The 21,565-nt window shown below is 40.8% G+C and overlaps 1 long non-coding RNA gene across 2 annotated transcripts in view; it reads right to left on the bottom strand.

Annotated features, from left to right (window-relative positions):
* The window catches only part of LOC101705318 (uncharacterized), a 136,492-nt gene that overhangs the window by 62,667 nt on the left and 52,260 nt on the right, over positions 1-21,565 (bottom strand). For both annotated transcript variants that reach the window (XR_015450328.1, XR_015450329.1), the window contains exons 4-5: positions 19,987-20,185; positions 18,148-18,266 (exon numbers count right to left, since the gene is read on the bottom strand). This is a non-coding gene — a long non-coding RNA (uncharacterized LOC101705318). The remainder of the gene's footprint in view (positions 1-18,147; positions 18,267-19,986; positions 20,186-21,565) is intronic.

Here is a 21,565-nt window from a genome sequence, read left to right on the forward strand (position 1 = left end):
ATCTGAATGAGATAATTCAGAATAGAAAAAGGAAATTGATCATATTATTGCTTAAGTACATGACTGTCTTCTCCCCAGTATCATTTCTTTAATTTTTTCTTCTGAAGCCTCAGGACCTAATGGAGACTGAAAGTTCACATGTGTAACTTCATGGCATCCTCAGTCTCTAGCAGTGGCCACTCAGACTCAGAGGAGTCCTATTCAGAACTCAGTTCCAAGGAGAGCTTTTCTGTGGAAGATCTCCTTTGTTTCAACACCTTTCCTGAAGAGACTACAACCTCCTTCAAAAGTTACACCTGTTGCTATGAAGGATGCATGATGGGTTGTTTAGCCCATAACCTCCCTTCTGTCAAAGTGACAGGGAACAGAAAGTATAAGAAGATGTATCAACAGGAAAGCTCAAACTCAGGATGACCCAAACCTGGCCAGGATCATGGTGAGGACTGAAAATGAAGACTCAGTAACTTGTCAGAATGTCACTGGAGACAACCAGCAGGTGGACAAGAGTCCAGAAGACAGAAGAGAGAAGACAGCAGACTGACTGCACAGTGGACTGGCCAGAAATGCTGCTTGAGCTATTTCTAGGAAATCAGAAAAATCACAAAGAAAACAAAAAAGAGGACAATGAAAATTAGAAGGACAAGGAAAAAAATCAGAAAAATGAACAAGAAAATCAGGAACCTGATGAACAAATTCAGAAATACGACAAAGACAATGACTTTGTCTTCACTAACCCTACTCAGGAAGATTTCCAGTTGGGCAGCAGCTGCCCTCCACATCCAGCTCAGGTCAGTCATGAAGAGCACGATACACATCAAGACGTGCCTGAGTACAAAACACAGGAACTCAAAGACATCATCCAACTCCTAGAGATGCCTCTGATGCTTAAGGAAGTGAAGTGAGCAGAGAGCTGCCTCTCAGGAGAAGGTGGGGACAGGCCCAGTAGAGGTGCTAGGTTGAATAGTATGGAGTGGCATTACCACCTTCTGTGAAGCAGGGCTGGACCCTGGGTGTCTGACATGACCAGCAGGGGGAGAAGGATAACAGCAAGGGAAGGAGTCTGGGAGGAAATGCAGGGAAAATAGCAAGGAGCATCAAGGAAACTGGAGGGTAAGAACAAAGGCAGGGGTTAATCATTATGCCAAAGGTTTTTTTTTTTTTTTTTTTTTTTTTTAAGAGTCTCAGTGTTTCAGTATTAATCAATTTTAAACTGAGCATTTACAATTGGGCTATTTCTTGTAAAAGGATTTGAGTCCCATTAATGAGTAAATACTGGCTCCATTGCTGACATTACATTTATCTAACTCATTCTCCTATTATTTGGCCAACAGTAAGTGAAGAGACTGACAGCCAAAAGGCAAGCACAATGAAGTCCTCTTCAGTCTCCTCAGTGCAGTCAGAAGAGGAGGAGGACACTTTCTGATACTAAACCACAATCTGTCTGAACATGAGGCAGACTTTCCTCTGGCTCAGGAAGAGGGTTGGTTCTCTCTTGTCTTGGAAGGAGAGTGACGGTCAGCAGGCCACCAGCAACCCCAACCAAGAAAACAAAATCCAACCTCAAGAGCCCTTCACAGAATTAGGATAATCTCAACCCCCAGATTTTTAAACAGTTTGATAGCCCCAGTTCTATAATTCTCACAGGTTTTGTTTTGTTTTGTTTTCCTCAGTAAAATAAATGTTCTTGTTCTCCATATAGGCCTCTTCCAGCATATTTTCTTGATGCAGTCTCAAAGTAGACATGTTATGTAGAGGACTAAAGCTCATTCTCAGGAAATTTCAGTGCTACCTAAACAGAAGGTCTGCTTGTTCTTCCTTTTACCCCTTCTTACTATATTTTATTCTATCTTATCCTATTTTGCCATTAACTCATATCCCCATGTTTAGAAGGCAGCAGCACAACCCATCAGACTCCCACCAGGTTGACGTGGCCTGGTGTGAACTTCCAGGTCCTGAGGAAGTAGCAGCACAGATCCTGTCACTCAGGAAGCTGACTCCAGGTGTCGGTGTTTCGGACGTGCAGAAAGCAATTCTCATGTTCCGGGGCCACCAGGCTTGATCTAGCATGTTGGTGACTCTTGGATGAGAGTGGCTGGTTCTGGATCTGGACTCTTGCTTCCCTTTTGAGCCTGTTGAGCTGCAGCCCTGTCACCCACCCCACTGCAGGCGGGCACAAGAAGCAGTCTTTCTGATCCATCCATACCTGGTGGTCCTACTCTACATCAGGAGTCTGGATACCTGGCAGAAGCATCCCACTCAGGACCTCGTCTTTCTTTTTAAAAAGATTTAAAATTCTCTCTGCCAAAGTGCCTAACCATTATCCATAGATATCATTTACTTGTAAAATATGCAGTTGGGGCATTGCATATTCATGAGATTCTGAGCTCTAAATAAATCTTTGGTACTAACCAGCTGTGTAACTTTGGATAAGCAGTGCCATTTTTCTCAACATCAGTTTCTTCATTTTTAAAGTGAGGTGGCTGGATTGAATGATTACTAGAAATGCAGGGGTGGTGGACCCCACATCTTCATTTACAAGGTATGATCAAAATATATGGTGAAATTTTAATTTTTTAAAAATTATTACATTGCCATTAATTATCCTCAAAATACACCCTCTTGCTTCAAACACACTTATCCCATTGTGCTAGTCACTTTTTGAAGAAGTTCTAGAAGTCCTCTTTCCTGTCTTTACAAGGTGTGATAAAAACATATAGTGAATCAGCTGCCACATGCCATCCAGTGGAAAGGCAGACTCAAAAAACATTACAGTATGTCATTATCTACCTTACTCACTGGATCTGGCATCATCAACTCCCCCAAAATAAAAATGACCATGAAAGGCAAACATTTTGAATCAATTCAAGACATTGAGGCAAGCATGACAGTGCAGAAATTACTTCAGAAAGTGACAAGAATGAAGGAATAAATGTGTTTGAAGCAAGGGGGAGTATTTTGAGAGAAATTAATAGCCATATTTTTTATTGTAATAAATATTTAAAATTTTAAATATAACTTTTTTTTGTCAAACTGCAAAGTTACAGTAATGACCCCACTCTCAGTACCGTTTTTCTGCGTTAGTCAGCATTCCCACTGTGGAACAAAATACTTGATACCCACAACTTAGGGAAAAAAGGTTTGTTTGGGCTCTTGGTTTAAGAGGGTTCAGTCTACAGTCAGGTGGCTCCAAGACAGCATGGTGGAAGGGCAAGGCAGAGAAAAGCTGAAAGATGCTCAAACATGACAAGCCAGGAAGCAGAACGGAACAGTGCCATAGAGGAAGGAGCTAGAGACCAGGAATAATAACCAAAGTTATGCCTCCATGACCCACATAGACACCCCCAGAAGCGTGCTTTACTAATCTCCTAAGATGTCTCTCAAGCCAATCAAATTCACAATTCAGCTTCACTGTTACAACTGCTAAAACAACATTTAAAATGCTTACATAACCACTTCTAGATTGTGGTTTCTTAATTAGGTTCTTTCAAATGCTGTCTATGACTCTTAGAGTGAATATTACCTTGGAGTGAATATTAGAGTACATGTATACATAGTATTACAGTATTTATCATTTTAAACTAGCAGAGAACTTTCTGACATATCCTTCCTGCAAAGTTGAAATTTTCCTACAACATGGTGATGATAGTGAACAACAATGTGTTGTATTTTTTTTGTTGTTGTATTCTTAAAAATTACTAAGAATAAATTTTTAGTGCCCTCACCACAAAAATGTAAGTAAGGTAATATATATGTTAATTAGCTCAATTTAGCAATTGTATATAAACATATTTCAAGACAACCATGCTGTATATGATAAATACATATGGGCAATCTGTCAATTAAAAGTAAATTGATTGTTTTTAAATTTTTGACATCTCTTTCTACCACTACTATCTAAAATACTGCCAGAGAAATTATGGAAATATATAAATAAAATGATATAATACTTTTTGGTATTTGCATCCTACCATTACAGAAAATATATGACTAGAGCACAGAGAAAGGAAGACACATGAAAAAAGGTGGGAAAAGAAACAACTAGGGACCTAGGATATTATTTTAGCTTAATTAAATTATAGTGGCAAAGTAAAGTTTGCTTAACAGGACGGTGAGGAATGGGATAGGGGAAGGGATGGGACAGAAACTGGGGAGGGGCATTATCATCCATATGCATCCTCTCTACAAAAGACAAGCTGGGCCGGGGATTTAGCTCAGTAGTGCTGCTGCCTGCCTCCCAAGCGCAAGGTCCGAGTTTGATCTCTGATACCAAAAAAAGCTGCTTCACATAGGGATTCCCTGCCTTAGCTTTGTAGGTTAAACACTCATTATTAAAAGTAGCTCATGAAGCCACTACTCATGTAAAGAAATAAAACAGACGCACGAGCTTAATAAAATATGATTTCTCTTATATGGGAAACCTAAAATATAAATAAATTATAGAACAAAATTAAAAGTACTAGGAAACAGAGAGAGAAATCTTTTGCATAAGGAAAGGGGACAAGAGATGCAGGGAAGGAGGAGAAATAGTAGGGGCAGGGGTATACAAGAAATAAGATGTCTTACGTACATGAACCAACTCCCCGCAATGAAGGTAGTAATTATGAACTGCAAACACGGACTAATACAATAAAAAATTATAAACAAAAAAAATGAAAGGGATTGTTCAGCAGAGCAAGATCCATCCCTCACCTGTTCATCAAAGGAACAAACTATTTTTCTTTCAATAATTGCTCTATTACTAGTTATCATTGTTAATCTCTTACTGTGTCTGTACATATATACTCAAATAGAGTTCTTTTTGTTTGTTTCTTTCTCTGTTTGGTGTATAAGACAGGGGCTTGCTATGTAGCCCAGGCTGGCCTTGAACTCATGATCCTCTTGCCTCAGCCTCCCAGGTGCTGGAATTATAAGAGTACACACACAGAGTTTTTGTGTATGTGTTTTTTTACACCAGAATCATTTACCTTTGCAGAAAATTCATACCACTGTTCCCTGAGGCAAGACAATGACTCACTTAATCAATAATCTTCTGTTTTTATCAGTTATAATAACTAATGGTTCAATTATTTCTACTCTTTCTTGACATTTGCCTTGGATGATAAACTAACAGATTAAAGAGGCAGTGTAGTTTTACTTGGCAAAACCTTCAGAAACACCTTGAGCACTATTTCCTTTTATTCTATCTAATTATCAGTTGACAGTGGCAAACTTTCATCTACACAGAAAGTAGTAGAGTGGAAAGAACAATGGATCAGAAAAAAGAGACCCGAGTTCCTATCCCAGCTTTACCATTCACTAAATGTGTTTGATGGTCCGACCTCTTTTCTGAACTGAGATCATACTAGATGACCTCAAAGGTCCCTTCTGGGATGTAGCAGATTTTCCTCTAACAATTACTTATAGAATATCTCCTACATGTGAATCATTGTTCTAGTTAGTGGTGGTGAACTCATGGCACATGGGCTGTTTGTTATCACAGAAAGCTCTAAAGGTTCACCATCACTGTTCTAGGCTGTATCTGGAAGATACAATAATGAATTAAGAGACAAAGCCCCTAACTTCATGGAACCTACATGCTGGTGGAGGAAGAGAACATACATACATACATACATACATACATACATACATAATATGTTACATTATTTATAGAGAGAAATAAAGCAGGGGAAGGGCAATGGGGTGCTGTTTTATGTCAAATGATAAGGAAAGATCTCACTAATAATGGAGGATTTAAGCAGAGAGCAGAAGGACCTGAGGAATGGGTGAGGAACATCTACATGGAGGGAACAGCCAGTGTAAGGCCCCTGAAGTAGGAATATGCTTATAAAACACCAAGGCAGCCAGTGTAGTTGGAGTACAGCCAAGAGGGAAAATGGGGAGAGGCCTGGAGGAGTTGGGGTTTGGGACATGTCAGGCTTGTAGGCAGGAAAAGTCTTTGACTTGAATGCTGAGAAATTTGGCAAGCCACCAAAGGATTTTTGACATAAGAAGTGCCATATTCTCATTTACACTGAAACAAAATCTCAGAGAACCTGGCTGACCATGAACTGAAACCTCTGAAACCATGAGCCAAAATAAAGTCTGTTTTAACTGTAAAAGAAAAGACTGACAAATTGGACAACAATCTAAATTCCAGTTCATAAAAGACACCATTAAGACAACAAACCACAGTGAGAGAAATTATTTGTGACACTTATAACAAAGATCTTGTATTCAAGTTCTATAACATAAACATCAGTAAGTAAAGACTGATGCAATAAAAATGGACAAAAGACTTGAACAGGCACTTTGAAAACGAAATTTTAAATGAATGATAATATGTGAACAGGGCTGAACTGCTTCAGTCATCAGAGAGTGAAAATGAAACCCACAATGCTGAGTGTTAGCAAAGTTGTAGAGCAATTGATAGAACAACTTCAGAAAACTGTTAGGCAATTTCCACTATGGCTGAACATACACACACACTGTGATACACCAGTTCCACTCCAGGATGTATGTCTGAGAGAAATGCGTCTATGTGACAACCCAAAGGCATAGAAAAATGTCTCAGCAGGATTATTTGCCATAGTTAAAAAGTGGAAAATAACTCACATGTCCATCACTCACAGAACAGGTTAAAAAAGTTGGTCCGCTCTTTCAAGGAAATACTGGGCACTGAAAATGAACAGACATTGCTTCACACAACACTGATGAATCTCAAAAGGACAACTGGGAGCAAAGGGAGCCTTTGGAGTGGGGGTGCAGGGTGGAACCCAGAAACCTCAGCTGTATCTAAGATACAGTCCTCATCCTATATGAAACTTACGTAGGAAACAAAAGTGAAAATTGCTGACATTTTTAGAGTCAGGATAATAAGAGCACGGGGGCTTATAACATTAATCTTTGTATCTTTTGTAGTTAAGAAGTATGTACTGTCTTCCAAAACCAAGAACAAGCCAATGTGTGGCTGTGAGCCAAGACAGTGAGGATGCCCACACTAAGGCCCATTTTCTTCTCTACTCAAGCTCCTGTTTTTTATGCTGAGTGCTTTAGTCATTTTAGGCTACAATAACAAAATATCATAAATTAGGTGGCTTAAGCAACAGAAATTTGTATCTCACAGTTCTGGAGGCTGAGGAGTCCAGGATTGAGGTGCTAGCAGAGGAAGGTTTCATTCTGAGGCTTCTTCTCTTGTTGTGCAGCCACCATCACAATGTGCACTCATGTGACCTCCTTGAGAGGCCAGCTCTGGTGTCTTCCTATCGGGCACTAATTCCAGCATGAGGCCAAGCCCTCATGACCTCATCACCTTAATTACCTCCTAAAGGCTCCAGGTCCATATACTGCACACCAGGGGTTAGGGCTACAGCGTATGACTCTGGAGGAAACACAAACATTCAACCTATTCACATTCACAATTGTTTGACTGCTTCAGGCATATTTTTCTTGCTACTAAAACTAGACTGCCAGGTCAGATCACAGACCAAATTACATCTCTCCAGTATTTCCATTGCTCTTTGTACTGTGAAAGTTACATCTTGAAATGATCAATAAACATCTGAATGGCTCATAGACTGATTGGCAGAAATAAATTCGGCAATTTCAGGCAAGAGATTTAATATTCCATGCCACATTTTCCCCATTCATGTTCATTCTTTCCTGGGTGTACTTTTATATGCATACCTTATTTCCCTAAGGTTTTGCTATGGTAGTGTTACAGCTGATTGGGCCAAAATAGTCCAGGTTCTTGTGTACAGTGAGGAAATAATTGTCAAGCATACACTCTGTAGTAAGTAGTAAGTAGTTATGTTTATTGAAGATCACTGGGAAGGTAGCAGCAAAAATGGGAAAGAGAAAAGGGCAAAAAGGGCCATGATAACTCAGGCCTTTAGAATTTAAAGCCCAGACACCTCTGACTTTTTGGTGCTTCCTACTGAATCTCTCATATGCTCAGCTGCCCAGGGCATGGCAATCTCTTAGGCTTCTGTTATTTTATTTTGTACCTCTTTTAAGAAAATAGAAGCATGGGTAACCATTAAGGTGGTGTTTATAGTTGAATGTAGAGAAGGCAGTGACTCACTCAGCTCCTTTGTCTCTAACTGTACTAATGGGCCTCTATAAATCTTTATTGAACAAATCCACACAGAAACTCACATATTTTCCCCATCTGGAAGATGCAAGCCATTTTAATCTGCATCTCTTGCATTGGCTGTTGAGCCTAGCAAAATACCATATAGGTATCTTCATAGAAATAACACTTTAAAATGTTATTAGCCCTTTATATATACTTTAGCATGAACAAAGAAACTGTCAGTTTTGATAGGAGCAATTTTGAGCTCTACAATTCTAAGGGACAAATGCTTGGGATCAGAAGAGCAGCATGAAAGCACCAAACAGGAACAATAGCTCTTTTACAATGTTTCCTAAAGCTCCAGAATGTTGGAAAGCAAAATAATAAAGTATAAACCACCAGATTATATTTACTGCTTGTATTATTTCATGGCATTGGTCTAAAAAACAGGCAGTCAATTCTCAATAAAGCTCTTCACTGTTTATTTTGTGCTCACGTGTTGTACTGTAAGGTACCTGGCCCCATTTCCATCCCTGGTCAGCCTTTCCAGGGCCAAGGCCAGGAGCCACCAGGCAGAAAGGAGGTAGAGCCAGAGAGCCTTGAGGTTGTAAACAAAGAATCTGCCAAATCCTTGGCCTGGGTGTTGTGGCAACAGCACAGGCATTTGTCAGTCCCTTGCTGCCTCCACCCACAGTGATCCCCAGGCGGCAGCTCCAGTCCAGCCTTGGACCTCAGGTCCAGACACTGTCTGGGTAAGGCAGGACCGTGAAGAGCTTGCAAAAGCAAGGGCCTGTCCAGATGTAAGAGGCTTCGCTAATTTGGCCAAGAAGCACAAAAATCCTAGGATTCTCTGAGACTGGTGTATATTTGAGAGACTTACTCATAAAAAAGATGCCCCCAAGAATGTGGATTCTGTGGTTCTTGTTACACTGTAAAGGATTCAGAAATGACAAATACCAGTGTCTTCACTGTTATTAAGAGTGAATTAACCATATTCCTGCCTCAAATTGCTTAACCTGAATCTAATCCTAAAGAAATAATCAGGCCAATCCAAAATGGAGAAGGATGTTCCATAAAATAGTTGACCTTAACTCTTTAAAAAGATCAATGACAGGTAGACATGGTGGTGCACATTCTTGGAGGGTGAGGCAAGAGGATCCCAAGTTCAAGCCCATGCTGGACAGCTTAGTGACTTGGCAAAACTGTGTCTCAAAGATAGAAGATAGATAGATAGATAGACAGACAGATAGATGATAGATAGATAGATAGACAGACAGATAGATAGATAGATAGACAGATAGACAGACAAACATTTTAAAGGTCTGGATATACAGCTCAGTGCAAAGGCCCTGGGTTCAATCCCTACTATGAAAAACAATCATTGTTATGAAAGGCCAAAATGATCATGATGATGCTGATGCTAGGTAACTGTTTTAGATTAAAGAAAACTGCGGAGATGTGACAACTAAACGTCACATGTAATCCTTGACTGGAACTTTGCTCAGGAACAAAACTTTTAAAAATCATGTGTGTATAGGACATTATTAGGACAATGGGGGAAATTTGAACTTTAACTGTATAATGAGGTGATAACGTCTTATCAATACTAACCTTTCTAACATTGTACTGATCGGACCATCACTGATAGGTGTGATATAGTTAATGTTGTGTGTCAATTTGCCTGCCATACCACGTCCAGATTAAACATTATTTCTGAATATATTTGTGAAGGTGTTTCCAGATGAAATTAGCATTTGAATCTGTGGACTCAGGAAAGTAGATGGCTGTCCCTGGTGTGCGTGGGAATCATCTAATCTATGCAAGGTCACAATTGAACAAAAGGCAGAGGAAGGAGAGATTTGTTTGCTCCATTTGTTTCCTTCCTGCTTTTTCTTTTAATCATTAACATTTATTGATAGGATAAAGAATACAGATTGAGAAATATACTTGACAACAATATTTCAAACTAATAGCCAGACTATAAAATGTATAAAATAGCCCTCTTCAAGTTAAAAAAAATTAATTTTTTTAAAGAGCCCTTATGACAAGGGTCATTTATATCCTATCATTCACATAACAACAATAGAAATCCCAGGGTGGCACCCAAAATTGAGGTTCCCCAAGGAGAACAGAAGCAATGCTCCCTGACTTCTGAAGCTGGGATATCTCCTGCCTTAACTTCCCCTGCCTTTGGACAGAGTTTATATCATCAGCTCCCCTGGTTCTCAAGCCTTTGAACTCAACTGAATTTCAACATCAGCTTTTCTGGGGCTGTAGCTTGCAGACAGCATATTGTGAGACTTCTCTGCCCGCATAACCAAGTGAGCCCATGCTTTGTAACAATTCTGTGTCTCTCCGCCACCTGCTCTCTCTCCCTCTCCCTGTCTCTCTCTCCACACACAAATGTGTGCACATTCACACATACGCACCCTAATAGGGGAGAGGTAGAGAGAGGATCAGTCTGTTCCTGTTTCTCTGGAGAACCCTGACCACTAGTTTTAAGAGGTACATAACTTGTTCTCCAACCTCTGTTTCCTCATATGTGAATCAGGAAGGTGACGCCTTCTTCACAGGATTGTGGTGAGGATGAGATGTTAGGACTGTATGCATCAGTTGGTGGTATACATCACCTTCGCTGGGACATTTATCGTTCATGAATGGAGGACAGGCAAAGACAGCCTCCTTTCCAGCCTCTTATTTTTTCTTGGCCTCTTTTTCTAGGGCTCCCTCGCTTTTCTAGATGGAGGCTGGCATTTGGAAATAGGTACAACTGGACTCTGGCCTAGGCCTGGATGCCTCTGAATTCCTATCAACACCTGTATGAAACAGGAAGGCTGACTTTACCTCTCAGGAAGACCTCTTCTTCCTTACACCCCTGAAGTGAGATTTCTCATTTTTAAATCCTACCTTACCCCTCTGCTTCTATATTAATAATTCTAAACACTGAACTTTTGTTAAAATATAGCTCATCTTTCTCTGGGGGAAATTCACATGGTCCTTGAGTCTAAGAATCAGATTAAGAAAAACTAGAATGTTTCTGAACTTTGCCAATTGATATCACAAAAGACAACCATCCCCTACCATACCACTTCCCTGCGGGTCACATTCAGAGGCAAAGTCAAGTCAACAAGCATTTATTGATCATTTACTGAGTCACCAGAGCTGCGCTGGTACCACTGGGTACAAGGAAATGGACACAGATAGCTATCAAAGAGCTTAAAGGACAAAGCTGATTTTAGGCAACTAATGAAACTTGAAGCATCATTCATGGGGAGAGAAAATACTGTTCAAGATCCTAGTAATAACCAAAATATGATATGAAAATATTCTTTCTCCCTATCCATAAGTTTCTATAGACCATGGGTTTCATTCATTTGCTAAGGCTGGTTCCCTACATTTGTAATCGAGAGAAATACATACTAAAGTATAGTTAATATACAGTTTTCATGGACCTCTGAATTCTATTCCAGATGTTGTGACAGTCTGTGTACCTCAGCTTAAGAATTCCTGGATCACTTAGGAAGCCATTAGCTGTCATTGTCAGAAAACCCTAACTCAAATCTTAAAGAAAAAGGAAATGTATGGTGTTGTTTAATCATAAGTTTAGAAATAGGGTATATGTTAGAATCTCTACCTAGGTACTTCCTTTCTTCCCATCTAGCCACTATCAGTCTGTCTACCAGTTTCTTACCTTCTTGCGAGATGTCATTATAAGGAAGGAGACAGCTTCTTGAAAATAAGGAAACCTTAGCTGGGTGTGGTGGCACATGCCTGTAATCCCGACACTCCGGAGGCTGAGGCAGGAGGATCACTGCAAGTCGGAGGCCAACCAGTGCTACATAGTGAGTTCAAGGCCAGCCTGGACTACATTTTGAGACTCAGTCTCAAAAAAGAAAAGAATAAAGAAATCTTCCCAGGGGTTTCTCAGCAGACCCTCTTCTCCTCCAACTAACTGCTTACCCTAACTAATCATGTAGAAGGGACCACAATGCCTGACTGAGCTGGCCATTTGAAACTTACTTTGAGTTGGGGTCAGGCTATACTGACTACAAAAGCTCTGGACTTCTAAATAGCACTGAGGTCCTGTTTGACAAGAAGGAGGCCATCAGAATAATCAGCTACCAAGGGGTAGGTCCAAATCTAAATCTTGACATATCCGGGCAAGTGGAGAAGGAGGGAGGCAGTTAGCAGAAGCTTCACAAACAAGAATGCAAAACAGGATGTAAGAATAGAAATGCATTCTGGTGGTTTGCATTTATTATGCTGTGAGGGATACAACCTAACAGAATGCAAAAACAGAAGCAACCACAATGCCTAGTGTCCAGGATGGGCAGGAAGATTATGAGCTGGGCTAGAATGTATGACTGAAGTTCATAGGAATGTGAGGTTAAGTTGAAGAGTCAGTTTGTGGAGAGCCATGATCATGGGGCATTCTAACAAAATCCAAAGGGTGCTGGACACCATCATGGTCTCCCCAGCAGGGACTGATGAGAAGAGAGCAATATTTGAGGAAAGGGTGGTTTGAATTGTGCCAGCAATTTTAATAATTTTTTATGGCAAGGATAGGGCACAGAACCTGGAGATGAAAGTTTCTCTTTAAATATGTTTTTGCCAAGTGTTGATGACCTGCAATATAGAAGAAAGTAGTACATGCATTCTAGATTGTTCCAATAAAATGTAGAGTCAACTTGAATTTTGTTAAAGCTATGCCAAGTTTTTTTTCCCCTTTCAGTGAGTTTGAGTTTCTTAAGGGCTATAAAAATCATTTTTCAACTCCAAAGTCTGCAACTATCACTACACAACTGGTAGGAAATAAGTCTCATCCCTCCCTTTCCTCTCACTTTTTAAACTGCATTTTCACTGTCCGGGCCTGGCTGGCCCCTTTCCTCTCTGAGCAAGCCAGAGAGCCACTAAGTCCAAGTCTCCAGAGGGCAGCACAGGAGCTACTTCCTTCGCCAGCCTTGGCTGATGGTACAGCACATCCCATACCCCAGGGTTGGGGCTGCCAGAGGAAAAAGCCCTTTTCACTCTCTCCAGAGCTACATCTCTGAAATATTTAATTGTCCCTTCATTGTTTTTAAAAATCTTCTATCATTAGGGCCAGAGATGTCGCTCAGTGACAGAGCATTTGGCTGCTATGCAAGAGGCTGTGGGTTTAATCCTCAGCTCTGCACAAAAATAAATAAAAAATTTCCATTTCCTCCCATTGCCTGAAGCATTTAAGGGTCATGACAACCTGTAACCTGACCCCAAATTTCTTCTTCATGTTTTCTTGTGGAGTTTTTATTTTTGAGCTACTGGGGATTAAACCCAAGGCCTCACACTTATTATGCCAGCATTCCACCGCTGAGCTACACCCTAGCCCTTTACAATTTTTTTTTCTTTTTTTGAGACAGATCTCACTTCACTAAGTTGCCCGGGGTGGCCCCAAACTTGTGATCCTCTTGGCTCAGTCCCCCGAGTACCTGGGTTTCCAGATGTGTCACCACATCTGACTTCCTCCAAGTTCTTTATTTATCGTTTTAAACCATGTGTCCATGCCACAGTCAAGAGTTTCTCAAAGGGCCACAAAATACCTCTTCTCAACACTGGCTCACAGGTTTTCTCCTCCACCATATCTGATAGGTAAATTCTAATTGTAAGACTAGGTAAAATGTTACCAGTAAGTGACTTCAACTCCTAAATCAGAATTAATTACAGTTGGTACAGCCAAGGTTTCAATCAATCACACATAAAAAAATTTCAGAAAAAAATGCTAAACAATCTAGAGATGGTTTGGCATATATGCAAATCACATTATGTTATACAAGAGACTTGAGCATCGTGGATTGTGCTATCCTAGGGGAGTTCTGGAACCAATACCCACCAGATACCACAGAACTCCTCTACTTCTTCAGAAGCTACTTAACTCAGTCCAGTCTTGCTCAGCTGTTTCTTTGCTACACGTTAAGCTCTTAACTAGAAGCCTTAGGTACTCTAGCAGATAGTAGCTGGAACTTTTTGAGTTGTCTCTGACCTATGGCACCCATGCTGCAGCAGGCTGTTTGTTATTGAAAGCTCTAAAAGGCTCTCCGTCTCTCACCAAGGGAGCCAAAGCAGTGGCCGCCGCCCTCACCCCTGCCCTGTGTCTGTCTGTCTCTCTGTCTCTGTCTCTCTCTCTTGTGCACACACACACAGTCTCAATACATTATGATACTCCTTCAACAAGGGTGGGCTTCTGTCTTGAGCACTATCCAGGCACTCCATTCCTCCTCGTCACTGAGCTACTGTCCTGAACCCCCCCTTATTATGGCCAGGACTTTCTCATTAGTGTCCTAGGATACAATCTATCCTAAACCCTTGCCAGCTCCAGGGTGTGGATGACCACTGGCCAATGTAGGCAGCTTTCATAGACTTTCATTTCTACAGTAGAAAAAGGAGAGAATGGGCACTAAAAATCTGCCACCTGCCCTCTCACCAACTGTTGACACTATATGGGGCATGGTTTTCTCAGCCTTTGTAGATTGGGTAAATGTGGGAAGTTTTATTACGGTATTCCACTTTCACATTAAGAAATACATTCCAAGATCCCAAGTGATGCTAGAAATCACAGATATATAGGTATACTATGCTTTTTTCTTCTATAATCACAAATTCAACATTGTGTGTGTGTGTGTGTGTGTGTGTGTGTGTGTGTGTGTGTGTGTTTTACTAGAGATTGAACCAGGGCCTTCAAACTGAGCTATATCTCCAGCCCCACCCCTTTGCCTCAGGGTCTTGCTAAGTTGTCCAAGCTGGCCTTGAACTTGTGATCCTCTTGCTTCAGCCTCCTGAAGAGGTGTGATTACAGGTATGCACCACCATGCCCAGCTGCTTTTCATTTTAACAGAACACATCACAATCTATGGTCATAACTTTTCAGTAAGAAGTACAACAACAAGACTAACACAAACTTCTTTTTTCTTCTTTGCCATTTCATGAATAGCAGATTTGTTATTACCATAGATCTTAGCAACCTCAGAACAAAGTTTTTTTTTATTTCCTTATTAAGTCAGGAACTTTTACCCCTTTTACTTAAAGGAAGTATTTTATGGCTCCTTTTTGGCATATTTTAATAGCCAGTACCACTAATCTTTCCCTTTGAGACCATTATTAAGTAAAATAAGAGTTAATTGGTTACTTGAACACAAGTATTATAACACCGTTATAGTCGACCTGAAGACTAAGATAGCTGCTGAGTGATATACCAGTGGATACACTGGACAAGGTAAGGATTCACATCCCAGGCAGGACGAGTGGGATGGCACGAGATTGCATCATCCAATTCAGAATGGAACAATTAAAATTGATGAAATGCTCAGCTCTAGAATTTTCCATATATTTTTGGATGCAGTTGGCCACAAGTGACTGAAAAAACATAAAGTAAAACCACAGATAAGAGTGAGGGGAGGGATCTATTGTATTTTACCTCTTCCAACACAGCTTCACTAGGCACATCTTACCAAGGCCCAAGTCATGAGAGGTTGGAAGGACAACGTGGTCCAACCCACTCAGTGCTCCCTGCCATAGGTAGATGTCCATATCTGGTAGTGTTTCAAGATTGAGCAGGGAGAAGCAGGGGCATGGTTTGCCATGAGTGCAGGCAGTAAGGGAGTGGATTGTCCAGAGAAGATTGAAAAGTATCTTACTTTTTTCTCATTGTTGAGCCAAAATACCCAACACCCAAAATTGAAGGGGAAAGGGTTTATTTAGCTCATAGTTTGTAGAGGCTTCAGTCCATAATTGGCTGACTCCAAGGCAGAGGGGAACATGGCAGAGGGGCAACAGTTCATGATGGCAGAAGGCAGCAAAAGCAACAAGAGGAGCCTTAATAGCATCTTTCTGCCCCTTTTATCATATCTAGACTACCAGGATTAGGGTGGTGCCAAACCAATCAGTGGACTGATTTAGTAATCACACACCCTTAATCCCAGCATCACATACTGTAGATTCAGCCACCTCTGAAGAAGCCACCTAAGACCGTATGAGGCTTTGGGGGATATCTAGACGAAAACCATAACATTCCTTCCCCACCTCCCCAGAGACTCATGTACATTCCTTTATGCAAAAGGCATTTAGTCCATCTCTAAGAGTTGCCAAAGTCCTAACAATTTCAGCATTACTGAAAAGTCCAAGTCCAGTCTCTTCTGAGATTGAAGGCAAACCTAGCTGCAAGCCCCTGTACAACTGAAAAGAAAGCTAAACACTTCTAACAGTCAATGGCACAAGATAGACATTTCTACTCCAAAGGTAACAAACAGGGGGATAGCAAGGAATGGGAACAAAATAAGGCCAAACTCTGGTAGGGTAAACATTAAATCCCACAGTTCCACTTTCAGCATCCTCAGCAATCTGTGGCAAGTTGTGAACTCTAAAGGGCTTGGGTGGCTCCACCTCTATGGCACTTCTGGTGGTTGTAGCTCCCACAGCTTCTCTCTTGGACTGACTCTGCTCCCTGAGTGCAGTTTTCCTCAGAGGATCCAAGTTCTTGGCTTCTCCAAACTTCTGGGGTCTCCCACTGCACCTTTGGCTTCACACTCACAGCTTCATGCACTGCCTTCTTAGGGGCACACTGCCTGCCCTCCAAGGCCTTCTTCTGAATTCTGGGGGAAGCCTTCCTGACCTCACAACTCTTCCATTCCTCACGCACCTAAAACCAGCACCATGTGGATGACACCAAGGTCTGCTGCCAGCTGGAGCAATACTCAGGCTTCCTTCTCTCTTGGCTGTAGGGTGCCTATGAATCAAATTGCTCTCTTCTCAAAGAAAAGTCTTCGATTACAATTTTGAGGCTGCAAAGGCTGGAGTCCTGCTGCTTCTTGTAATGCCTTCAGGCCATCATTTCTACTCTGTTCCTTCTCAGCAATCAAGATCTCCTCTGCTCTATCTTTTCAGGCTGCAACCTTACTGGAGCTTCCTTTCTAGCCAAACTCAAAACATTTTAAATCATTCTGCTGGGCCCTTTGCTCACCATAAATCAGGCTAAAATCCCCCAATAGTAGCCATGCCACTATCTCAACATTAGACTGCCTTAAAATTTCTTCTGCCAGATAAGTTAGTCTGCTACCCCTAATCTCAGTCTCAGGCAAAGTCTCTGGACACAAACAAAATGTAAACAAACTTTCTGCCAAGGTGTAAGACACATCATCTGGAGTCCAACAGCCAGTGCAGTCCTTCTTCCCGGCAGAAAACTAGTGCACCTGGTCTTTACTGCTTTCTGGTCTTCTGAGCTCTGACCAGAGTCTCCCATACAGTACAGCCTAAGATGTTCAAGCTCTACTTTTTCAGCCAGCATCTCTGAATTTTTTCTAACTCTTCCCCTTCCCAAAAGTCAGTTCCAAAGGCTCTTGAGCCACATGGCCAGGTAATGTCACAGCAACAACCTCACTTCTCTGGTACCAAATTCTGTGTTAGCTACTTTTCTCTCATTGCTGAAACAAAAAACCAGACACCCATACTTAAAGGGGAAAGGGTTCATTTAGCTCAGTCTGCAGAGGTTTCAGTCTATAATCAGCTGGTTCCAAGGCAGAGTGGCACATGGCAGAGGGCCATCGAGGAGGAGAAACAGTTCATGCCTCTCACAGGTAGCAAAAGCAACAGAGGGCCTTAACAATGTCTTTCTGCCCCTTTTATCATATCTAGACTACCAGGATTAGGGTGGTGCCAAACCAATCAGTGGACTGATTTAGTAATCACACACCCTTAATCCCAGCATCATACTCTATATTCAGCCACCTCTGAAGAGGCCATATATGACCGCATGAGGCTTTGAGGGGACATCCAGACCCAAACCATAACAAAAAGCAATAATAAAACCAAATAGAAGGTGATCTGCTTTTAAATTCCACTATGAATGATCACTTGTACACAGTGGCAGTAGTAATGAAGTATCTTTCCTTCACAAAATAGTTTTGGGATATGCATTCTTAACAGTTTCTGTTATTTTTGAACTAATTATACATGTGTAAGCTTTAAAGTAACAAGCTGTATTTCTTCTTCGTTGGTATGTATCGTTCTCTACTCGGAAGTTAATTTTGGAGAACTCCCATCGTACCATCCCTGGATACACACAGACTCACCTGCATAGTCCCCACCGCATAGGGCAAAACCAGAGAGGTCAGAATCATTCCGAGTTTCCACCAAGGCAGTTATGTGCTCAATCCTGGGTACTACAAATGTCCGTATTTAAACAACAGAGCTGAAACAAACAACAAGAATACTACGATTATAAAGATTAAGAAACAGAACTTGAGTTACTTTAAGTATTTTAATTCTATATAACTACTTATAATTTCCATTTGTACTCGGAAATATAGCAATGAAACAGCATGAACTGTGACCTGTAGTTTTTGTTTTACCCTTTTAAAAATTAAAGTGAAATTTATATAACAAAAAATTATCATTTTAAAGTGGACATACAGAGGCATTTAATACATTTACAATGTTGCACAACCATCATCTCTGTCTAGTTCCAACACTCTAATCCCCCCCAAAGGAGAATCCATACCCATCAAATCACTCCCATTTCCCCTCTATTTTAGTTGGTAAGTACAAATTTTAGCTCATACACGAATTATTTTACTACCTTTTTTTTTTGGTACTGGGGATTGAACTCAGGACCTTGCACTTTCAAGGCAGGTGGCTGAACCACTGAGCTAAATCCTCAGCCCTTATTTTACTACTTTTTAAGTAATATATTTTAAATAGACATTTACTCTTTTTTTTTTTTTGGTTCCAGGGATCGAACTCAGGACTTTTCGCTTTTGAGGCAGGCGGTAGAACCACTGAGCTAAATACCCGGCCCTGACATTTACTCTTCTTAATTATTATTTTTAATTGCTGTAAACTGTTGTCATTCTATACTGAAACAAATACATATATATATATTTGTTTTTCCTTTATTATTATTTTTTTTGGTACCAGGGATCGAACAAACCCAGGATTGTGTGTTTGCAAGGCAGGCACAGCACCACTGAGCTAAATCCCCGGCCTGTTTTTCCTTTATTCAAAAACTACATTAATGTTATAAAAAAGAAACTATTTCCTTTTATTGTATTGTAATATTTATTTGATTTTTACTTTCTGCTGGCATGATTATAGATGAGGCATGCTCTCAAAATAGGGTGAAAGTTTAATTTAAAAATATTACTACAAAAGTAATATTGCCATTAATCCCCTTCGACATATTCCCCTTCAGTTTGAACACACTTACTCATTCTTCTTGTCACTTTCTGAAGCTGTTCTGGAAGTCTTCTTTTGTGAATATCTTTAGTTGCTCTGTTGTGACTGTCTTGAGGTCATGAACTGATTCAGAATGTTGACCTTTCATGGCCATTTTGACTTTGGGAAGAGCCAGTAGTCACATAGCACTGGATCAGTGAGTAAGATGGTTGAGGACACACTAATGTTCTTATAAGCCTGCCTTTCCATTGGCTGTTGCTCAGCATCAGGATTCACTGTATTTTTTTAAAAACATACTTCATAAAAGACACAAAAGAGGACTTCCAGAATTGCTTCAGAAAGTGGCAACAGTGAGGGGATGAGTGTGTTTAAAGTGAGGGAGAGGATTTTTTATTTTTTCGGAGGGGGAGGATTTTGAGGAAAATGAATACCAATATGTCTTTTACTGTAATAATCTGTTTTGTTTTGGGTTTTTTTTTTTTGGTGGTACTGGGGATCGAACTTGGGTCCTTGCGCTTACAAGGCAGGCAGCAGAACCACTGAGCTAAATCCCTGCCCCAATCTGTTTTTAACATAGACATTCACTACATGTTGATTACATTTAGGATATTAACTGTTTCTTTTCTAGACCTCCTTATCCATTCCATTGATTATTCCTGAAGATAATTTTGTTTCATAGGTGAAGATCGATAAGATGAATCCATTTTGGATGTCAAGTAAGCCAGGTATACACCTACCACAGCCACAGAAACGTAGGTTGACCCATGAGGGGCCATTTCTCTTGGCTGTCACTGTCTGTAGCTGTATTACTCATGTATCTGCACTGTCAGCTCCTTGCTCTTGGTGTATGGATAGTATAGAAGAAAAAAACACCTTTTCTCTCTGCATCCTAGGTTCTTCAGCCAGGGCCACGAAAGTTAGACTGAAAAAGATAGGCTAAAGATCAAACAAAACAAGAGAAAAACAGTTTATTAACATGGACAGTGTACACACACACAGGAGAAATTCAGCCATGAGTAATTCCAAAGGATGACTAGAACTTGGGGCTTACATAGCATCTTAACAAAGAATGATAAATTTGTAGGGAAATGACAAGGCAAAGAACTAAGGGATTTTAGGCTTCCAAGAGCAGCAGAGTGTGTCCTTGGAAGTAAATAAATGGGGAAAACTAATGGAAGAGAAGAGTTGTTTCAATTACTTCTTGCCATTATACTAGTGACTGAACCCAAGGCCTTAGCACCAAACAACACTCACAGCCCCTTTAAATTTTCTTTTTTAAATTTTGAGACAGAGTCTCACTAAGTTGCTAAGTGTCACTAAAACCAGGCTGGTTTGAACTTGAGAACCTCCTACCTTAGCCTCCTGTAGTGCTGGGATTCCAAGTATACATTACTGTATCCACCTGTTCTATTAAGTTTTGTTGTATAGATTTCTCTCACTTTGTCTCTGGACTTATCAAAGAGCCTATGATTAAGAGTCGAAGCCTGATTTAAATGGTGGGGAAGGAGAGCAGAGAGCTTTTTGGTGTGTGCTATTTCTTTATTATCCAGCACTCAATATCCTTCATGCTAAAGTGGCACATTTAGCGGTGACATTCTGATTCCCTGCAGTAGCCATTGCTAAAGCAAGCTCCTCTTAGGAGAGACTGGTATTCCTCTAGCTTCTTCCTTTCCTCTGGGGGCCTTACTTCTTGGGCAGCCCAGTGTTTTCATCTTCCACTGCCCACTTTAGAAACAGTTTGGAGGTCAGAGAAGGGGCTGGAGCAGGTGGACTCGGCACTCTGCCCAAGGGCACATCCTGACCTTCAGCCCAGAGCAGGGCGAGCCCCAGCACACCTCAGAAAATCCTATGTAGCCCCTTAGCTCAGGCACTCTCCATAGTAAACAGGCATGTCTAAGAGCAAACTAACTGGGAAGTATTGCAAAATGTTCTCTTTTATCAAGTTCCCGCCACACCAGAGGCATAGGGACTTCCCAACTACATCTCCACAGATCTGTTTACATGTTAGTACCAGTATCCTTTATCCTTAGTGATAGGGGATTTTTCAACCAACTTATTCCCATTCACGGAAGATTATCTCTTTTTTTGGTACTGGGGCCTTGCACATGCTATGAATATACTCTACCTCTGAGCTGTATCTCCAGCCCACACTTTTCTTTTTTTAAGTTTAGGGGAATGTTTTACTATTAAAGAGAATCCTGAGAATATCTCTTGTTATTTACCCCGAAGAGCCCAAGATATTGATAACCAACTTGGCTTAGACATTTTCAACTCTCTACTTTGCATACAACATTGCAGTGATCTCCCCTCATGCAG

Source organism: Heterocephalus glaber, unplaced genomic scaffold (assembly GCF_053883595.1).
Source record: "Heterocephalus glaber isolate CG9 unplaced genomic scaffold, H.glaber_assembly_v1.0 deba00000942, whole genome shotgun sequence".
NCBI lineage: Eukaryota > Metazoa > Chordata > Mammalia > Rodentia > Bathyergidae > Heterocephalus > Heterocephalus glaber.